Consider the following 19209-nt stretch of genomic DNA (forward strand, 5'->3'; position numbering starts at 1 on the left):
TATTTACTACAACATCTCCCTTTTCCCCGTCCACTGCCGGACTTGGCAGCCTCTGGTAACTATCACTGTACTGTATACTTCTATGAGTTCAACTTTTAAAGATTCCACATATCAATGAGATCATATGATATTTGTCTTGCTGTCCCTGGCTTATTTCTCTTATACTGTCTCTCAGGTTCATCCAAGTTGTCCCAAATGACAGGATTTCATCCCTTACTTTTAAGGCTGATTCTTGGTTTTGGGTTTCATTGAGAATATATATATATATATATCTGTAAATGGAATAGCTATCCAAGAATTACCAGTCTATTTTCACAAATAAAGATATTATGAAAAGTATTTTTCTTACAGTTGTGTTTACTTTAAAATCATTTTTAAATTAGAAAAATCTACTGAAGCTGAGTAGACAGCAAAACATGATCCCATAACAATATTTAAATATTCTTTACTTTATTCCTGAAAGTTGAAAGACAACTTTCTCTTGTCTTTCAAACTCAAACCATTCTACTTTGCCATTTTTAATAAATTCTTCGTTGAGATCAAGCAAGAAAACAATCATCACTGTATTACTTATGATAAGGTCAGCTTTTGTAGTAAGATTAATTCTAAATCTTACAATGGTTCAAATACAATTCATGTTTAATTGTTGCTCATATGAAAGTATTAGGCAAGTAAGCAGATGTGTGGGTTAGCCCTCTTCTATCCAGTGGCTCAGGGACTCAGTGTATCGAAAGCTTTGTTCTATTCAATAAATGGATTCTAAGGTCTTCCTGGGTGTAGTCTCTCTTCCGGTTAGATAGCCAGGAACTGAAGCTGCCTGGAGAAGCAGGCATAGCAGTTGTCCAGGGGCTGAGCCTGGAAGAGGACATCTCTCTTTCGTTCACGTTTAATGTGTTAGAACTTTGTCTTTGTAAGTTACCTAACTAGCCCCAATTTGGGCAGCCAATTAGCAGCAAAACACCTACAAAAAGGATTATTAGTGGACAGTCGCATTCTATCTGTAACCTAGATTTAACAACTCTGAACATTGTGGCAAATATGTTTTATTCACATATTTTGACAAATTATTTTATAACACTTATATATCAAGAAATTTGTATCTAAATAAATTATCATGAATCACTAGAAAACAAAGATTTTTTTTCACATGATGACAAGTATGACACCATTATTACATTTAATAAAATCTTCAGTGATTCTATGTTATCATCTAGCTCACTGTGTAAATAGAAATATCTCTGTCTCCAAAATGTATGTTTACATTTATGTTGTTCCAAAAAGAGTCCTAGCCATCCAAAAAGCCAATTTTTTATTATGGTTTTTTAAACTTTTATGAGTATACAATCTAACGTTTTAAAATATTATATAAAGCATACTCATAAATGAAAATAATATGCTATTACAATAAACTCAGCAATTATGTTTATCATTGTAGCCTAGACCAGTGAAACTTTATAATGGAAAGGCACTAGCTCAAGGGTTGGCACTTGGGAACCCCCACTTCAGTCCCACCACTAATTATCATATAATGAATTAATCAGAGGCCCAGAAAAAGTACACTATTTACACAGGGTCATACAACTCATAAGAGTCAAAAAGCAGACAGGTCAGTATGCTCAGACCTCTGGACGTTCAGTTGAAATTTTTTGACATTCCTGAGTTAAAAATGTATGAAGACTGATTGAAATATTGAGTATTACATAGTATTTATATATTTTGCTTAGAAGATATATATGCCAAATATTATGATTTTAACACGATTGAAAAAAATAATTATCACCAACATACAAACATAATTTGTATGTTGTCACATACAAATTATATGTTGTGACAACATACAAATTATAACAACCTCCACTGAGGGTGGCTGAATTTTATATTTGAAATTCCATGTTGAATGATCTAACCTAATGTGATAAAGAAGTTTTCAGAATAAGACTGTCAAGGAAAGCAGTGACACAAAAGCATGAGCTACATATTTTTTCTGTTCAAAAAACTATTTCTGACATGATAATGAGTTCTGCAGGGAGATTATTAGAGTTATCATCTTGTAATGATGATAAGTCATTGTCATCATTGTCCAGCAATGTCTTGTACTCAGTGTCCCTGGCACATATGCCCATATTGAACTAACCTCATCATTGCAACAGTAGAAACGAACCACCAAATATATTTAACAAACTCTCTACTTCCAAATTTCTCAAAAAATCTTGATTTCTTATTGGCTGGTTTCTAAAAATTTAAGGAACAACTTAAGCCTAAAAAATTGACAATTTCATGTTTTAGGCTCGTAAAATTAAAAGTAATAAAGTTTGTTTATGATAAATAGATGAAAATATTACATGTTTTCTTGACAGTTTATAATTTTCAAAATTTGAATTGTACATTACTTTACATAATGTATTATTTTATCATCAAATACATGTTGTTGCTTGTAATGTCCTTTCCTCTGCATTCAACTTGAAAAAATTATATGCCAGTAAGATAAATAAAGATCCTAGTGAAACAATCTCCTAAATCAAGGAAAGAGAGAGAAAGAAACAAACATATCTAGTTTGTCTTTTCTTTATTCTATTCAGCCTTTAAATGACAGATTTAATCTGCATTTAAATGCAAAAAACAATAGTTGACAAGAAACCTCCAAACTTAAAAATCTTATATTTGACTTGGTATCCCTCTTGCTGATTTACTGGCACCCAAAAGTTGCATTAAATCAGAAGTTAACAGCCATTTTTTAGTAGATATGTCCTCAGTTCTATAAAATGGCTTTTCTTTTCCTTGCAGAGCAGGCTTAATAAATAAAACCCTCTTTCACACTGGAATTAGACCCAAACTTTATTTTACCTTCATACAAAACAATCTGGATACACCATTTCTGAAATAATGTTTAAAAAGATGGCATTCTAGTCTGAAGCGAGTGAAACTGTATCAAAAGAGGTTCTAAATCATTTTTATATCCCCATAAATATGCCTGAATTCGAATCCAAGAACAAATATTATGAAAAACAATTTATTTTTTGAGGTACAACAGGAATTACAGCACAGGGTAAGGCAAAAAGAAAATAGCTGTCAAACAGGTCAGTTGTGATAGGAGAGAAGGTTCTAAAATTATAGCCAGAAAACCTGAGTGTGAATGCCCACTTGATCTAGATTGAGTTGTTTAATAAGTTCTTCTCTGAAGAAATCGGGAAAGTAATACCTTTCTTATCAGATTTTAAGAACAATCAAAGAGATCACTAACCTAAATTGCAGTGCCTGGCACAGAGCTTGGCATTGTAATCACTCAAAAATGCTCATAAAGTTGAAGGATATGATTTGAGATAAGTCAGTGCCCCCTATTAAAATACACCCACACCACACATAAAAACATGCATATAATGCACAATAAAAACCTTTAGAGCACTATTGTAGCACCGAAATCCTCAGTATTTCATGGCACTCCTTGGAAATTATGGTCTAAGTAGCTTTTATTCTTAACTGTCCTATGATACAGATTTTCAGAAGGGAGTAATATATAGCTAATGTAGCAAGAGCTAATGTTAACATTATTTTTGCTTCACAAGCCCTTACGCAGAAAAGGACCGTGTGATGCTGAGATGCTGTGATTATTATTGTCCTTGTTTTAATGGAGGACCATGTTGATTGATGGTTAGCTGAAGAAAGACTACCACAATTTATAGGAAGAGAAGTAAGCAGTAGCATATAAAAGTATGGAAAATATTATCTATAGATTCATAAGGTGCTGCTAAGTACAAAAGTAGTAGGCCTAAACAAGTACTTACTACACAGTTTGTCTTTGAGTTAATTATATAACGTATCAAATTAAATACACAGAAATTAAGTCAGAAAATGTGTATAGATGCTATGCTACTCTTTTATAAAACTGCCTTATAAAAATCCTCTCTCAGTTGCACAAACTTTATTCTGGTGACTATTCATTATTTTTGTATATCAATGATGGCCTACTGTAATTAGTAAACCAGTTACAAACACAGCTGTTTTCCAAACGATCTATATTTCAGTATGATTTGTGTCTATCCCTTTGTTGTTGTTTTTATTTATTTAAAATCCTTTTAAGTAGCAGATCTATTGAGAATTTAATCAAAGGTATAAAACTCTAGGCAGGAAAAAATTCATAAAGAAGCAACATTTTGAACATGCTTTGAAGGTATTTGAAATAGGATTTCTTCTATTTTACTTGAGGGAAAAATGCAGGAAGTAAAAATGCAAGCAAGATAATAATCTATTAATAATTAAGAAGAAACCACTGGCTTTGATTACCAGATTGCCTCAACCATGATGCATTTCTGGGTGAATAAAACTATATACATCCCCCATTCATGATGGTTAAGAGCAAGGAATCAGTTCCAGAAGAACTCACAATTAATCAAGTTAGTTACCTCATCCATAAAACAGACATGATACCTGTTTAACTGGATTATTCTAGATATTAAATGAAAGTATATACGCAAATCACATAATAAATTGGTTTTAAATTGGCATCTCATATTTTTATGCATAACATGAAAATACCTAGGATTTGGGAATTCTTGCTTTCCTTGATTTTCAAAATCAAGGCAATATCACATGATAGGTTAATCAGCTACTGCAACTCCTGGCCACTCAGTTATTTTCCTCATGCTCAGCTTACCCCTGATATCCTTCTTTCTGGGTTTCTCCCATCTCCTCATCCACAGGAGCCATATCAACCACAGTTGATTCCTTCACAATTAATGCCTTCCCACCCATGCAGTCTAACATTTTGTTAATCCAATAAACGAGTACATGCAAATGGACCAAGAGTAAAGATGCTGTTCCTTCCCTACCCCTCTTCAGATCTCAGCCTCCTGATACTCCATGAGTATTTCTGGAGGTATATTCTATAAAATTGGCCCTTCACTACTCTCCTTCCTTAGTTAAATATAATTAGTATATATGAAGCTATCTTTTACTAAGTAATGTTAACTAGCCTTGGGGGAAGCAGGAGCAGGGTTCAATAGAGCAGGCAAAAAGGTAAAATGTAAAAATAAATATGGTAAAGACACTTTCCTTGATATGGTTAGTTAACTACAGTTGTTAAGACAGTAGACTAGGTAAGACGGAATTGGTATTCTGTAATAGATGAACGAAAGATGGGCTGGGTGCGGTGGCTCACGCCTCTAATCCCAGCACTTTGGAGGCCGAGGTGGGTGGATCACGAGGTCAGGAGATCGATCGAGACCATCCTGGCTAAGATGGTGAAACCTCATCTCTACTGAAAATACAAAAAATTAGCCGGGCGGAGTGGCGGGCGCCTGTAGACCCAGCTACTTGGGAGGCTGAGGCAGGAGAATGGCGTGAATCCAGGAGGCGGAGCTTGCAGTGAGCCAAGATTGTGCCACTGCACTCCAGCCTGGGCAATAGAGCGAGACTCCATCTCAAAATAATAATAACAACAATAATAATAATAACACAAAATTAGCTGGGCATGGTGGCAAGCGCCTGTAATCCCAGCTACTAGGGAGGCTGAGGCAGGAGAATCACTTGAACCCGGGAGGCAGAGGTTGCAGTGAGCCAAGATCAGGCCACTGCACTCCAACCTGGCCGACTGAGGAAGACTCCATCAAAAAAAAAAAAAAGATATATTTTTAGGAAAACAACAATTCTAGTAGTTTAAAACAAAACATTTTGCCACTCTGACTTGTCAATAATAGATAGTAGTTAAATAATTAGTCATAGATTAAATAATTAGTCATAGATTAAATAATTAATTAGTCATAGAACAAGTTATAAAGAATTTTAATTAAAGTGGAAGATCACAGAACATTTAGAAGCAAGAAAATTTATGAGAAAATTTGCAGTTAGCTCAAAGAAGACTAGACCACTAAAATATCTACCCACATTTTTCTAATAAATAATTATTTTACTTGGCAATCTTCCAAAAATATAAACATTATTTGTTCATAAACGCACACTAGTTTTCCATCAATTTATATTAAATGTGAAGTGTGTGATCACTGAATTTTTTTGAAGTCTCATATAAGGTTACTTTTCAAAGAAATTGAAGATTTTGGTGAGACTTAAAATACTGAGATGATAGATTTACTGCCGACTGGATCCGGGTTATTTCTTCAATGAGACATGTTTCAAACAGCTGACACTGTTGAGTAAGCAAAAGAGATGCTTGACTTTAAGCAACATGAATAATGCTGTTCATCAACAAATGTGCAAGATACTTGAAAAGTGCATAATCATATTCTTTCTCATAAACTGTCAGCTTGATTCTGTCCCCCAGGGAATAACAAGTCTTTACAAATCTACCGTGGCTATGTGACAAGGGAAAAATGTTCATCTGAGACACAAGCACAAATTCTCCTTGCCATGGACCTCTGCACCCAAACCAGCAGCAGCAGAAGCAGTTGAGGGCCACTTTTCTCATAAACAGAGAATTCTCTGATGCCCTTTTCCAGAACTACTTATTTGGGAAACAGAGTATATACCTCTCAACAACTGTATCTAGAAACCAGAGTTTTTACCAGTTCAAACCAAACAGAAAAATAAGTCAATCCTGGGTGACCTTCTGCAGACAGAGGCTCCATGCTGATTGTTGGATGACATTTGACAAGTTTCACTGCTTTGTACTTAAAAATACAAGTTTAAGCAAATGTTGAACTTAATTACTTTCGTTTTAGTTGATATTTTAAAATAACACCATTTCAATTTTATCCACAATTCTTCTAGAAAGTAATCACACCTACATCACGAGTAATTTTGAGGAGTAAATGAGTTTACAAACACCAATTTAAGGCATGCACTAAATAAATATTAATGACTACAGAATTACAGCCTATTACATATTGCCATGTGTGAGGTTATACAATGTGCTTGATTATTTTATGCAACAACATAGGGAATACCTATTGGACTAAGAAAGGCATATATAAATAAACAAAAAGAAAAACAACTAAAGTATTATTGGAAAAGCACAGCAAAGTATCTTTGTTTCTAATATTAACTGTACAAAAAATAGATATATTAGTACTCAGCATTTTTCTGAAAACAAAAGAGAATATTAAATAATGTGATCAAGCAAAACTCATTATGTGATTTTTTAAAAAAATTATTTTTAAAACTTCATCAAAATGGTGTGAGATAAGTTTTAGTATAAATCTGTATAAATTATGTACTGACATTCATTTCATTTAAATAAATAATTTTTTATTTAATTGCCTACTAAACTTGGGAAAGTCTTAAATTATGAAATAGCTATTAACTCCTTTAAAACTTATAATTCAGTTTATGGTTCTACTTTGCTAAAAAATCAACAAGCATCTTTTGAATTCTGTTGTAAAGACAAATCAATCATTAAAGTGAAAATGTGCCTTTTGGAGACTTTTTTGTCTGGAGAAAATTTTGATGAAATATTTACTTTTATCGGTTATAAATGGGAAGAAGAGTGTGAACATTCAGAAATGAAAGCCCACATCCTTAACTAGGAAACTGCTGACTCCCACACTGGGGATTTTTTTTTAAGGATGCAAATTGAGATGAAAATTACAAACATGACTAACCAAAACAGTAGAAAAAAATTTCCTTTTTCAGGGACATTAATACCAAATCTGTCTTCACTGTTGAAACGCTCTTGATATTTAAGCTCTCAGAGTGTTATATTTTACAGTATCACTTCAAGAATAACTTAAGGGAGCCGAAGATTAAGTGAGATTTAATGTAAAGTCAACATAAAGACATGATTAGGGCTCAGTTTACAAAGACAATTTGTGTAAAATCTTTTCTTCCACTTTTTTGTTGTTGTTGTTCTACTTCCTTTAAAAATGTTTCAGCAGTGTTGGAGTCTGACAATTTTTTTTTTTTTTTTTGTTAGACGGAGTCAGGCTGGAGTTCAGGGGTGTGATCAAGACTCACGGCAACCTCCGCCTCCTGGGTTAAAGCAATTCTCCTGCCTCAGCCTCCTGAGGAGCTGGGATTACAGGTGCCTGCCACCACGCCCAGTTAATTTTTGTATTTTTAGTAGAAATGGGATTTCACCTTGTTGGCCAGAAGGGTTTCAATCTCTTGACTTCGTGATCCACCCATCTCAGCCTCCTAAAGTACTGGGATTACAGGCATGAGCCACGGCCCACGGCTTTTTTTTTTTTTTTTTTTTCTTTTGAGATTGTATCTTGTTCTGTCACCCAGGCTGGAGTGGAGCCATCTTGCGGCTCACTGAAACCTCTGCCTCCTGGGTTCAAGAAAGCTATCTTGCCTCGGCCTCCTGAGTAGCTGGAATTACAGGCGCATGCCACCACGCCCAGGTAATTTTTCTACTTTTAGTAGAGACAGGGTTTTACCATGTTGACCAGGCTGGCCTCAAACTCCTGGCCTCAAGTGATCCACCCGCCTCGGCCTCCCAAAGTGCTGGGATTACAGACGTGAGTGAGCAAAGGCACCCAGCTAGACTAATGCATTTAGGTAAAATTCAGTAAGTGAACATTGTCATCATATTCTTCCCCTTTACATTGCATATAACTCTGTTAATTTGACTTAAAGCCATGGAAACTTGAACTAACATAAAAACTGAGCTGTAATTGAGCTTTAACTTGTAAGATAAAATCTGTGATGTTCTACAAGCTCTACTGTAACCCTTTCTGAAATTGTGCTATGAAACTTAGCTCTAACATGCAGAAAAATTTACTCAGTATAAATATAATTCTGTGTACAATTACCTACAGACTTAGGGATGGTGCTGTAAAATTTAAACATAATAAATAATTTAATAAATTATAATTATATTTTAATTTTTAAAGTTATAAATTTTTCATTTGCATTCTGGGACAGGAAGATTGATGCAATTTTTTTCATAAAACACACCCACCCACAGTATTTTTGCAATAATGATGAAGTATGCTCACACCAATAGATAAAATTATGCTTCTTTGTAATAACATGATTGATTAAGATAATGAAGCCATGTATGCTACAAAATCTTTCATAATATGCTTTTTATATCTTTTTTATTGTTACAACATGTGTTCCTGCATCCAAAAAGTATTTTCAAACAAAAAAATTGTATTTGCAATAGGGATATGTTCTGAGTCGATGTAATAGAAAAACTCAACCTTGCTGAGAGTTTGTAATGTAATCAAGGTTGGAGTGTTTTGAGGAGCATTGAAGAAACATACAGTGGTGTGGGATGAGGCAGGCGGGATCTACACTTAAAAACTGGATGGCCTTGTCTCTTCGGATTGAATGGATTGTGATTTGGTTTATATTTTGCTGTTGCTGCATTGCATTTAATATATTACCAAAAGGAAAGATCCATATTTCAAATTAATGCTCAAAAATAATAATGAACACATTATGTGAAACAATAGATTTGATTTGAGAATATTGAATGTTTTGCAGTATCAGCACTTTTAATCCTTTTCATTTATACAAATAATGAGAATTTCATACCACATACACATACTAATCTAAAAAGTTAGGAAACTATACAGAATATGTGTTGTGAAGTATACTTTACACAAAGTAAGTTAAAATGGTATATTTGATTTAAAACTTGCTTTCTTATATTTCATTTTTTGAAAAAATTCAAATATTTATGCAGTTGTTTTTTATTATGCAAGGCAACTGTATACAAAAATTATTAATCACTTTGAGAGGCTGAAGTGGGTGGATCACAAGGTCAAGAGATCGAGGCCATCCTGGCCAACATGTAAAACCCCCCCTCTACTAAAAATACAAAAAAATAGCTGGGCATGGTGGCACACACCTTTAGTCCCAGCTGCTCAGGAGGCTGACGCAGGAGAATTGCTTGAACCCAGGAGATGGAGGTTGCAGTGAGCCTAGATCACGCCATTGCACTCCAGTCTGGCGACAGAGCAAGACTCTATCTCAAACAAAAAACAAAAAGCAAAAAAAAATAAAATAAAATCACTCATCAAAACAGTGAAAGGTATATTTTATCAACTATCAATCTATATTTTTCAACATTGACACTTATTATAATTTGTTATTATTCAATGATAAGGGCTTTTTGTTAGTAAACATTATCAGTAAAAGAGATTTACATAGGTAAATGATTATTAATAGTCAGGAACAGTTATATCTCTACATTTGAACTACAAAAAAATCTAGTAACACCTCTAAAAGTTGGCATAATGTCAATGCTACTTTGATGGTCCTATGTCCTATGACATTTGAAAAGTGTACCAGTAAGAAAATGTTTAATTATTTATTTGAGGAAACAATAGTTTAAATAATATTCTTCAAAAGAGTAATTTCAGGGGTGGGAGGATAAGATGGCTGACTAGATGCAACCATCTCCTGCAGCTGGGTGGTAGCCTAGCTACCAGCCATTACACTGAAGTATCATCTACTAGGTTGTATCCCAAACTACAACACCAAAAATTATCTTGCTAATGTGCATACCTGTGAAACTAGGCACAAGAATCCACTGACACATAAAGGTCTTGTATAGAGGACTAGCCCTCTGAAAGAATCCAGAAACATAGCCAACTACTTATACTAAACATACACCATGGGTAAAGGAACACCGATCCTCCCAGATGAGGAAGAATCAGCAGAAGAGTTCTGGAAATTCAAGTGAGAGTGTCTGCTTATCTCTAAACATGTCCACTAGATCCCCAGCTATGGAACTTAACTAGTTTGAAATAATTAAAATGATAGACATCAAATTCAAAATCTGGATGCTAAGGAAACTCATCGAGATTCAAGAAAACATTAAAACCCCATCTAAGGGATCCAATGAATCCAGTAAAATGATCCAACTGCTAAATGATATAATAATCATTTTTTGAAAAGAACCATACTGAACTTTTCACTGCAAGAATTTAATAACATAATCAGAAGAATTAACAGTGGAATCGGCCAAACCGAGGAAAGACTCTCAGAGCTTGAAGATTGGTTCTTGGAATTAACTCAGTCAGACAAAAATTTTAAAAGAACATAAAGGCCGGGCGCGGTGGCTCAAGCCTGTAATCCCAGCACTTTGGGAGGCCGAGACGGGTGGATCACGAGGTCAGGAGATCGAGACTATCCTGGCTAACATGGTGAAACCCCGTCTCTACTAAAAATACAAAAAACTAGCCGGGCGTGGTGGCGGGCGCCTGTAGTCTCAGCTACTTGGGAGGCTGAGGCGGGAGAATGGCGTGAACCCGGGAGGCGGAGCTTGCAGTGAGCCAAGATCAGGCCACTGCACTCCAGCCTGGGAGCACTGCGAGGCTCCGTCTCAAAAAAAAAAAAAAAAAAAAGAACATAAAAAGTTAAACAAAATCTCCAAGCAATGTGGGATTATACGAAGAGAACAAATCTATGACTCATTGGCAATCCTGAGAGAGAGTGAAGGGGAGAGAATAAGACGCTTGAATATATATTTGAAGATATAGTCCCCAAAAGTCTCTCTAATTCTCCTAGAGGTTGACATGTAAATCCAACAAATACAGAGAAGCTCAGCTAGACACTACACAAGATGACAATTCCCAGGGCACACAGTCATCAGATTCACCAAGGTCATCACAAAAGAAAAAGTTCTTAAAGGAAGCTAGAGAGAAGGGTCAAGTCATGTACAAAGTCATGTACAAAAACTCATGAGGTGCACAGTAGACATTTCACTAAAAACTTTACAAGTCAGAAGATATTGACACATATCTTTTTCTTTCTTTCTTTTTTTTTTTTTTTTTTTTTTCTGAGATGGAGTTTAGCTCATTGCCCAGGCTAGAGTGCAGTGGTATGATCTTGGCTCACTGCAATCTCCACTTTGCAGGTTCAAGTGATTCTCCTGCCTCAGCCTCCCAAGCAGCTGAGATTACAGGCATGTGCCACCACATGGGTGTGGTGTATTTTTTTTTTTGTATTTTTAGTAGAGACAGGTTTCAACATGTTGGCCAGGCTGGTCTTGAACTCCTGATCTCAGGTGATCAGCCTGCCTCATCCTCCTAAAGTGTTGGGATTACAGGCATGAGGCACTGCACCCAGCCTATTTTAAGCATTCTTAAAGAAAAGAAAATACAACCAAGGATTTTATTTCCCACCAAACCAACTTCACAGGTGCAGAAGAAATAAAACTTTTGTTAGATAAGCAAATGCTATGGGAATTTATTTCAACTAGAACAGCCTTACAAGAGGTCCTTAAGGGAGTGCTAAACATGGAATTAAAGAATGACACCTGCTACCACAAACACAACAGATCCTGGAAAGGCTGTAAAAAAAAGAGAGCTCTTATTCATGTTGGTTAGAGTGTAAATTATGTTCAGCCACAGTGGCAAGAAGTTGGGAGAGTTCTCAAAGAACTTAAAACAGAGCTACCATTCAATCCAGCAATTGCATTACTGTGCGTATACCCAGAGGAAAATAGATCTTTATACCAAAGAACACATGCATTTGTATGTTCATTGCAACACCAGGCACAATAGCAAAGACAAGGAATCTGCCTAGGTGTCCATTAATGGTAGATTGGAAAAAAAAAAAAAAAAAAAATGTGGTACATACAACGTGGAATACTATGCAGCCATAAGAAAGGAATAAAATCATGTCTTCTGCAGCAACATGAATGGAACTGAAGGCCATAATCTTAAGCAAATTAAATCAGGAACAACAACAACAACAACAACAAACACAAATACCACATGTTCTCGCTTATAAATGAGAGCTAAAATTAGCACACGTGGACATAAATAAGGCAAAAAAAGAGACACGGAAGACCACTGGAAGAGGGAGGGAAGGAGAGGGAGGAGAGAGAGGGTGGGTTGAAAAACTACTGGGTACAATATCACTACCTGGGTACAATATACTCATGTAACAAACTTGCACATGTATCCACCCATATAATAAAAAACAGTTGAGTTTCTTAAAGAGTGATTTAAAACACAGAATATGCTAAATTTCTAAATAATTCAGTGTAATTCTAGATGATCCTTAAGAGAAACTACGACAACAATTTTGACATTTCTATAATATTTTTACAGAAATGTATCACAGAAATGTTTTAGCAGAAATTTATAAATGCATAATTTATAACAGAAATTATAAGTTTTACCTTATAAATCACTTCAGGAACGTTTGGTGTGTGTTCTTATATATTGCGGTGGTTGAGTCCTGCATAAAAATAAAACAAAAATATAAAACATGTATTTCAACACATACAAATCTATGCATAGTTAAAACATATTTATTATGTTACACATTAAACAGAACTGAGTTTGGAGAGCAAATACATTTTTGCAGAGCTAAATTTTTGATAGGTTTGAACTGCTAGATTTTTTTTTTCTTTTTAGGGCATGACATTTTGAAACTATGTCCAGTTAGAATTTTAGCTCCATCATGTGTTAGCCATGTAGACACGGGCAATTTAGTCGTGTTCTTTGACCCTTGGTACGTCAAGACATAAAGAAGTTTTAACTTCAGTGTTACAAGTTATTTAAACACTTAATATTACGCCTTAAACATGGTCAAAATTTAAATATAAACTATTTTAATGATTTTACATAATAGAAAATGTTTATAAAAGTTATTTTCATAAATTTAATGTTTTATGATTTGAATAACCACTATACTTTCAAAGAGAATATGAATAGAAATGCAAGAAACAACATTCAGTATAACCTGAAGTATAACATGATTAGCAAGGGAGTATTGTAAATCAATTAAAATATATATTGTTCTAGAATTATGACTTTTATTTCAATAAATTAAACTTGAATATAATCCCTAATGCATACATTACATGCAGTATACCGAATAATATATATGTTGTATGTATACACAACATAATGCTTATTGGATTGAAGTGTTAACACTGGAAAGTCAATATTAAAAGAAGAAAACTAAGAGGCAAAAATATGTACTCAGAAGATAATAATCCCTTTCAGAAGCCAAAAGCAGGAGCATAAGAATTATGCTTATTCTCTGACCTTAGCCCAAATCAGCTTCCTATGTCCTTAGTTGACAATGTGATTTGATACATGATTTCTATTTCCTAAAACTGATAAAAATTACACTTACAGAGCTTAAACAGATGCCTCAAACATTTTAGGAGTATGTCAGTCATTCAGCAATTATTTATTGAGTGTTACTATGTGCCAAACATTATTATTTATACTAGGAATGCAACACATAACAAAAGAGATAAAAGACACTACCCTCATGGTACTTATGAGAGGTGACAGTGTGCTAGCAGCCCTCACTCTCAGCGCCTCCTGTGCCTCGGCGTCCACTCTGGCGGCGCGTGAGGAGCCCTTCCGCCTGCCACTGCACTGTGGGAGTCCTCTCTTTGCTGGCCGAGGCCACAACCGGCTCCCTCCGCTTGCAGGGGGGTGTGGAGGGAGAGGCAGGGGCAGGAACCGGGGCTGCGCGCAGCGCTCACAGTCCAGCGCGAGTTCCGGCGGGCGCTGGCACGGGCTCAGGCTTGGCGGGCCCCGCACTTGGCACTTGGAACGGCCGGCGCCGCCAGCCCAGGGCAACGAGGGGTTTAGCACCCCACCAGCAGCTGCAGTGGGTGAACAGGGTCCCCCAGCAGTGCCAGCCCGCCAGCACTGTGCTGGAGTTCTCGCGGGGCCTCAGCTGCCTCCCCGTGGGGCAGGGCTCGGGACCGGGACCTGCAGCCCGCCATGCCGGAACACCCCGTGGCGGTGAGTTCTCGCGGGGCGGGAGCCTCCTCCAGGAGCGCGCTCGGTCCCATCAACCGCCCAGGGACTGAGGAGTATGGGAGCAAGGCGCGGAACTGGCAGGCAGCTCTGCCCTCGGCCCGGTGCGAGACCCACTAGGTGAAGCCAGCTGGGCTCCTGAGTCTAGTAGGGACTTGGAGAACTTTTATGTCTAGCTAAGGGATTGTAAATATACCAATCAGCACTCTGTGTCTAGCTCAAAGTTTGTAAATGCACCAATGAGTACTCTATATCTAGCTAACCTAGTGGGGACTTGGAGAACTCTTCTGTCTAGCAGTCTGTGCCTAGCTAAAGGATTGTAAATACACCAATCAGCACTCTGTCAAAATGGACCAACCAGCTCTCTGTAAAATGAACCACTCAGCTCTCTGTAAAATGGACCGATCAGCATGAAGTGGGTGAGGTCAGATAAGGGAATAAAAGCAGGCTGCCTGACAAGCCATTCTGGTTTCCTGCTACATGGTGGGTGCTGTGTTCTTGTGCTCTTACAGTAAATTTTGCTGCTGTTCACAGTTTGTATTCACATTGCTTATTTGAGCTGAACACTCACTGGGAAGGTCTGCAGCTTCATTCGTGAAGCTAGCGAGATCACGAACCCACCAGAAGAAAGAAGCGCCAGACACATCTGAATGTCTGAAGGGACAAACTCCGGCCACAACATCTTTAAGAACTGTAACACTCATCACCAGGGTCCGAGGCTTCATTTTTGAAGTTAACAAGACCAAGAACCCACCAATTCTGGACACATTCACATTTTGGGCATGCTGGGAGGGGTGGATGAGAGAAAAGTATACACCCAAATAGGCAAATATATATTGTATATCAAGTTTTCCTAAGTACTGTGAAGACAGAAGTTAAGATGTGTCAGTGTTCGTCAAAGTAGAAATGTCTGATACCTGATAGCTGGAATCTGGGTGAAAAAAATCGGGAGTTGAAGAGAGTCTGAAGTGTCTGCAAGGGGTTAACTAAGAGTGAAATGTAAGAACTGAGTCCTTTAAAGTCAGGGAAATGAGAAATAGCAATCACTAGGATGAGAAAAGTAGGAAATGGGCTATGATGTTCTGGAAGTACTAAGAGAAAAACGAGATTTGTAGTAGCTTGGTGGTCTCTTGTCTATCATCTATATATCTGTCTATCATCTATCTGTCTGTATCTATCCATCCATCCAACATCATCCTCTATCTGCTTGTCAGGGCAAAACTTCCAGAGTCTGTTAGAACATGTAGTACTCATAAGCTTCAGGGTTACCATAACACCTCCATGGACCTTTTCCAAAATGACCACCTTAAAACTAAGAGTAAATAATATCTGATGTGACTGATTTCCAAGTTTAATTCCAGGAACTATTGATGACACAGTGTTCCCGTGGGCTGTCATTAGGAACTGGTGCTCATCACAACTAATGCACAATATGTACACTGCAACCCAGGCTTACATGATTTGGGGTGAGAAGCAGCAAAGATTTTCAAGCGATAATTTTAAAAATTGAGTTATTAGAATATTATACTCTATGGAAAATCATGTGTAAGCATGTGGGGACCTATTTATACATAGCTGACATTTTGTGCTAAGGTTAATATAGACTCTTTGGAAAGAAGGCAAAAAGCATATGGCTGATCATTTTATCTTGGCTCTATTGCTACCATAGAATAAGCAGCACCCTCTGCAGTGCATAGAGCCCAATGCACAGCTCTGACTCTAAATGTGATATGGTCTCCTTGAATAACTGTTTAATATCTGACAGAAGAAAATTAAGTTTCAATAGTTCTTAGTATATTGACAAAAACTCTGTCAATTAGGAAATGTCACCAATAAACAATTCAATTTCCTGCATTGTATACATTTATTTAAATGCAATGAAACAATTCATTCAAATAGTTTTGAAAAAGAATTTATAATATTTACTTCTAAGAAACATATATTTCACTTCACTTTAAATCACACCATCTTGTCTCCTTTATCAATCTCAGTGTGCCTAATGTTTTAAAATGCAACGATTATTTTACAGAAAATTTCAGCAGTATTCATTTTCATGTCTGAGCTCTTGAAATAATAAAGTATACGCTTAACTAGAGAAGGAATGTGTTAAAAATATGTATGTAGTTGTACAAAATGTATTCTCACTTATTATATAGGTCAGTACTTCAAAGTTTTCTATGTTATTTTGCAGAGCCCTTCATTTCAATTCATTCTCCAATTTACAGGTTTATAATATAATCACAATAACTAAAGTCTCTGCAGGTTGACCAGAAATAACAACAGCAAAACATAATATTATGTGGCAGCATAATAACATATTGGAATCCTTTGTTGTAAGTTTCTCATTGTGTTTTTATAGAACCAGGCTAAATAAAAATGAGAATTCAAGTTTTTATTTTTAAAAATCAGAAACTCTCCGTAAGAGTGTCAGTAAGAAAAAAATACATAGAAGATGTCTGTTGAAGTAAGCTTTACTCCCGAAGTCACGTCCTCCTCCAAGGAAAACTCATATTCAAAAACTATTTTTTCATCCAATATTTACTCATTTAATTTGCTAACCATCTTTACTATACTTGGTTTCAGTCAGCATTCCAATAACTGAATTTAAACAGCAGAGAGGACAATCCTCCATGCGAAAAGTTGTGTTTGTAATGTTAAACTGCACATAAATTTGGATATATTAATGCTGTTTAACCTTAAATCACTATTTCTAATATCATATTGGATCAGCAAAAATCCACCAATTAATTTTTGAACAAATTATCACATATATGGTTATAACTTTTAGTTTTTATTTATTTGTATTTAATTTTAATTATTTTTCAATTCAATGCCCAAATCTTACAACATGAATGTTTTTGGTTATTATTAGTTTCATACTTATGTGTTCAGTATCATTAAATCAGAAACAGAAAGTCCTAAAATATCCTAACACTACAGGAATATGAAGAGGTGGCAATTGCCTGGTTTTGTATACAAAGAACTCAGAGAAAGCTGGTATGAGTAATCAAAAGATGAACTCCAGGTGTACTGACCCTGAGATTCACTATGAAATTCATAAGTCAAGCTGTAGTTAAAACCTTGATTTTTGCTAGTGAAGCCCCTGAGCAGAGAACCTAGGTAGGCCGTGTCCAAAATCCTGACCCATGGAAGCCTTGAGATAATTTATCACCCACAACAGGAAACAAATATAGTGTTTGGGACTTGAAAATGGTGTGCTGCTGCAACGAATACCTAAAAATAGTGTGACTGGCTTTGAAACCAGAAAGTTAGTAGAAGCTGGAAGGATTTTAAGAAGCACAAGAGTGAAAATCTAAATCCCCCTGGACCAATTGTTAGAAAACTGGATTTTGAAGATGCTCAGGCCCTCAGCCCTCTGAGGGAGGGCTCAGAGGAAAGTGAGGAATGTTACTGAAAGCTAGAAGAGATGGAATTGTGTTATGCAGTAAAAGAATGTTAGCAAAACTGTGTCCTGTGGTTATGCACCAATCAGAGCTTTTAAATGATGAAATTGGATATATAGCTGATCTTTGAACAACATAGGTTTGAACTACATGGTTCCACTTATATGTGGACTTTCTCCCACCTCTGCCACCCCTGCGGCCCCAAGACCAACCCTTCCTTTTCCTCCTCCTACTCAGACTACTCAATGTGAAGAAAATAAGGATGAAGGCCTTTATGACGATCTACTTCCATTCATGAATAGTAAATCTATTTTCCCTTTCTTATTACTTTCTTATTTACATTTTTTTCTCTAGCTTACTTGAGAATACAGTATTTAATACACAGAATATACAAAATATGTGTTAACTGTATATGTTATCTCTAAGGCTGCTGGTCAACAGTAACCTATTAGTAGTTAAGTTTTGAGAAGTCAAAAGTTATTTGTGGATATTCTACTGCATAGAGGGTTAGTCCCCCTAGCCCCTGTGGTGTTCAAGCATCAACTGTATAGCTAAATGCCACAGATGCTGCCCGGTTTCTTCTTGCAGTTTATAGTACAATGTGAGAGGAGAGAGAGAGATTGCGGAAAGGTTAGACATGAACAGAAGTAGATTATTTTTAAAATAATTGGCCTTGCCAAGTGGCAAGAGATGCCTACCAAAAATGGCTGGTGAAAGTATATCTTATAAACAACAAAAAAAAGTGGAGATGTGACTGCACAACCTTTAGTTAAAATCTTGGAAAGTTCAAAATGTCAAGAAGACTTAATTCACATTAAGTTCCTTTCAATAAATTAAGGGTATGCCTTACAGATTTTCTCAACCAAGAGCCACAGCCTTTAGATATGCCGTAAAATCCAGTCAAGAAAATCCAACATTTCAGAATTGTAAGGTACTAGCTATTGCTGTCCCCAACACTTCTGAAATGCTGGATTTTCTTGATTGGGTGTTACGGACTAGTTATTGCTGCTCATCTTCCATTTTTCCTATTTTTGAAACAGCGTTGATAAGTAAAATCCTATCCTTGTTCCACCATTATAAATTGGGAGAGTTGGGGGACAATAACTTATCTCTTAAATTGTGCAAGTTCACAGGCAGAGAATTGTGCTCCAGGAGCTCTACTTAAT

The 19209-nt window shown here is 36.2% G+C and overlaps 1 protein-coding gene across 2 annotated transcripts in view; it reads right to left on the bottom strand.

Annotated features, from left to right (window-relative positions):
• Window positions 1–19209, bottom strand: part of CDH18 (cadherin 18) — a 1104333-nt gene that overhangs the window by 767856 nt on the left and 317268 nt on the right. For both annotated transcript variants that reach the window (XM_017959458.3, XM_017959453.3), the window contains exon 2: window positions 13034–13092. The gene's annotated coding sequence lies outside the window, so the exon portion shown is untranslated. The remainder of the gene's footprint in view (window positions 1–13033; window positions 13093–19209) is intronic.

This window comes from Papio anubis, chromosome 5, assembly GCF_008728515.1.
Source record: "Papio anubis isolate 15944 chromosome 5, Panubis1.0, whole genome shotgun sequence".
NCBI classification, from domain to species: domain Eukaryota; kingdom Metazoa; phylum Chordata; class Mammalia; order Primates; family Cercopithecidae; genus Papio; species Papio anubis.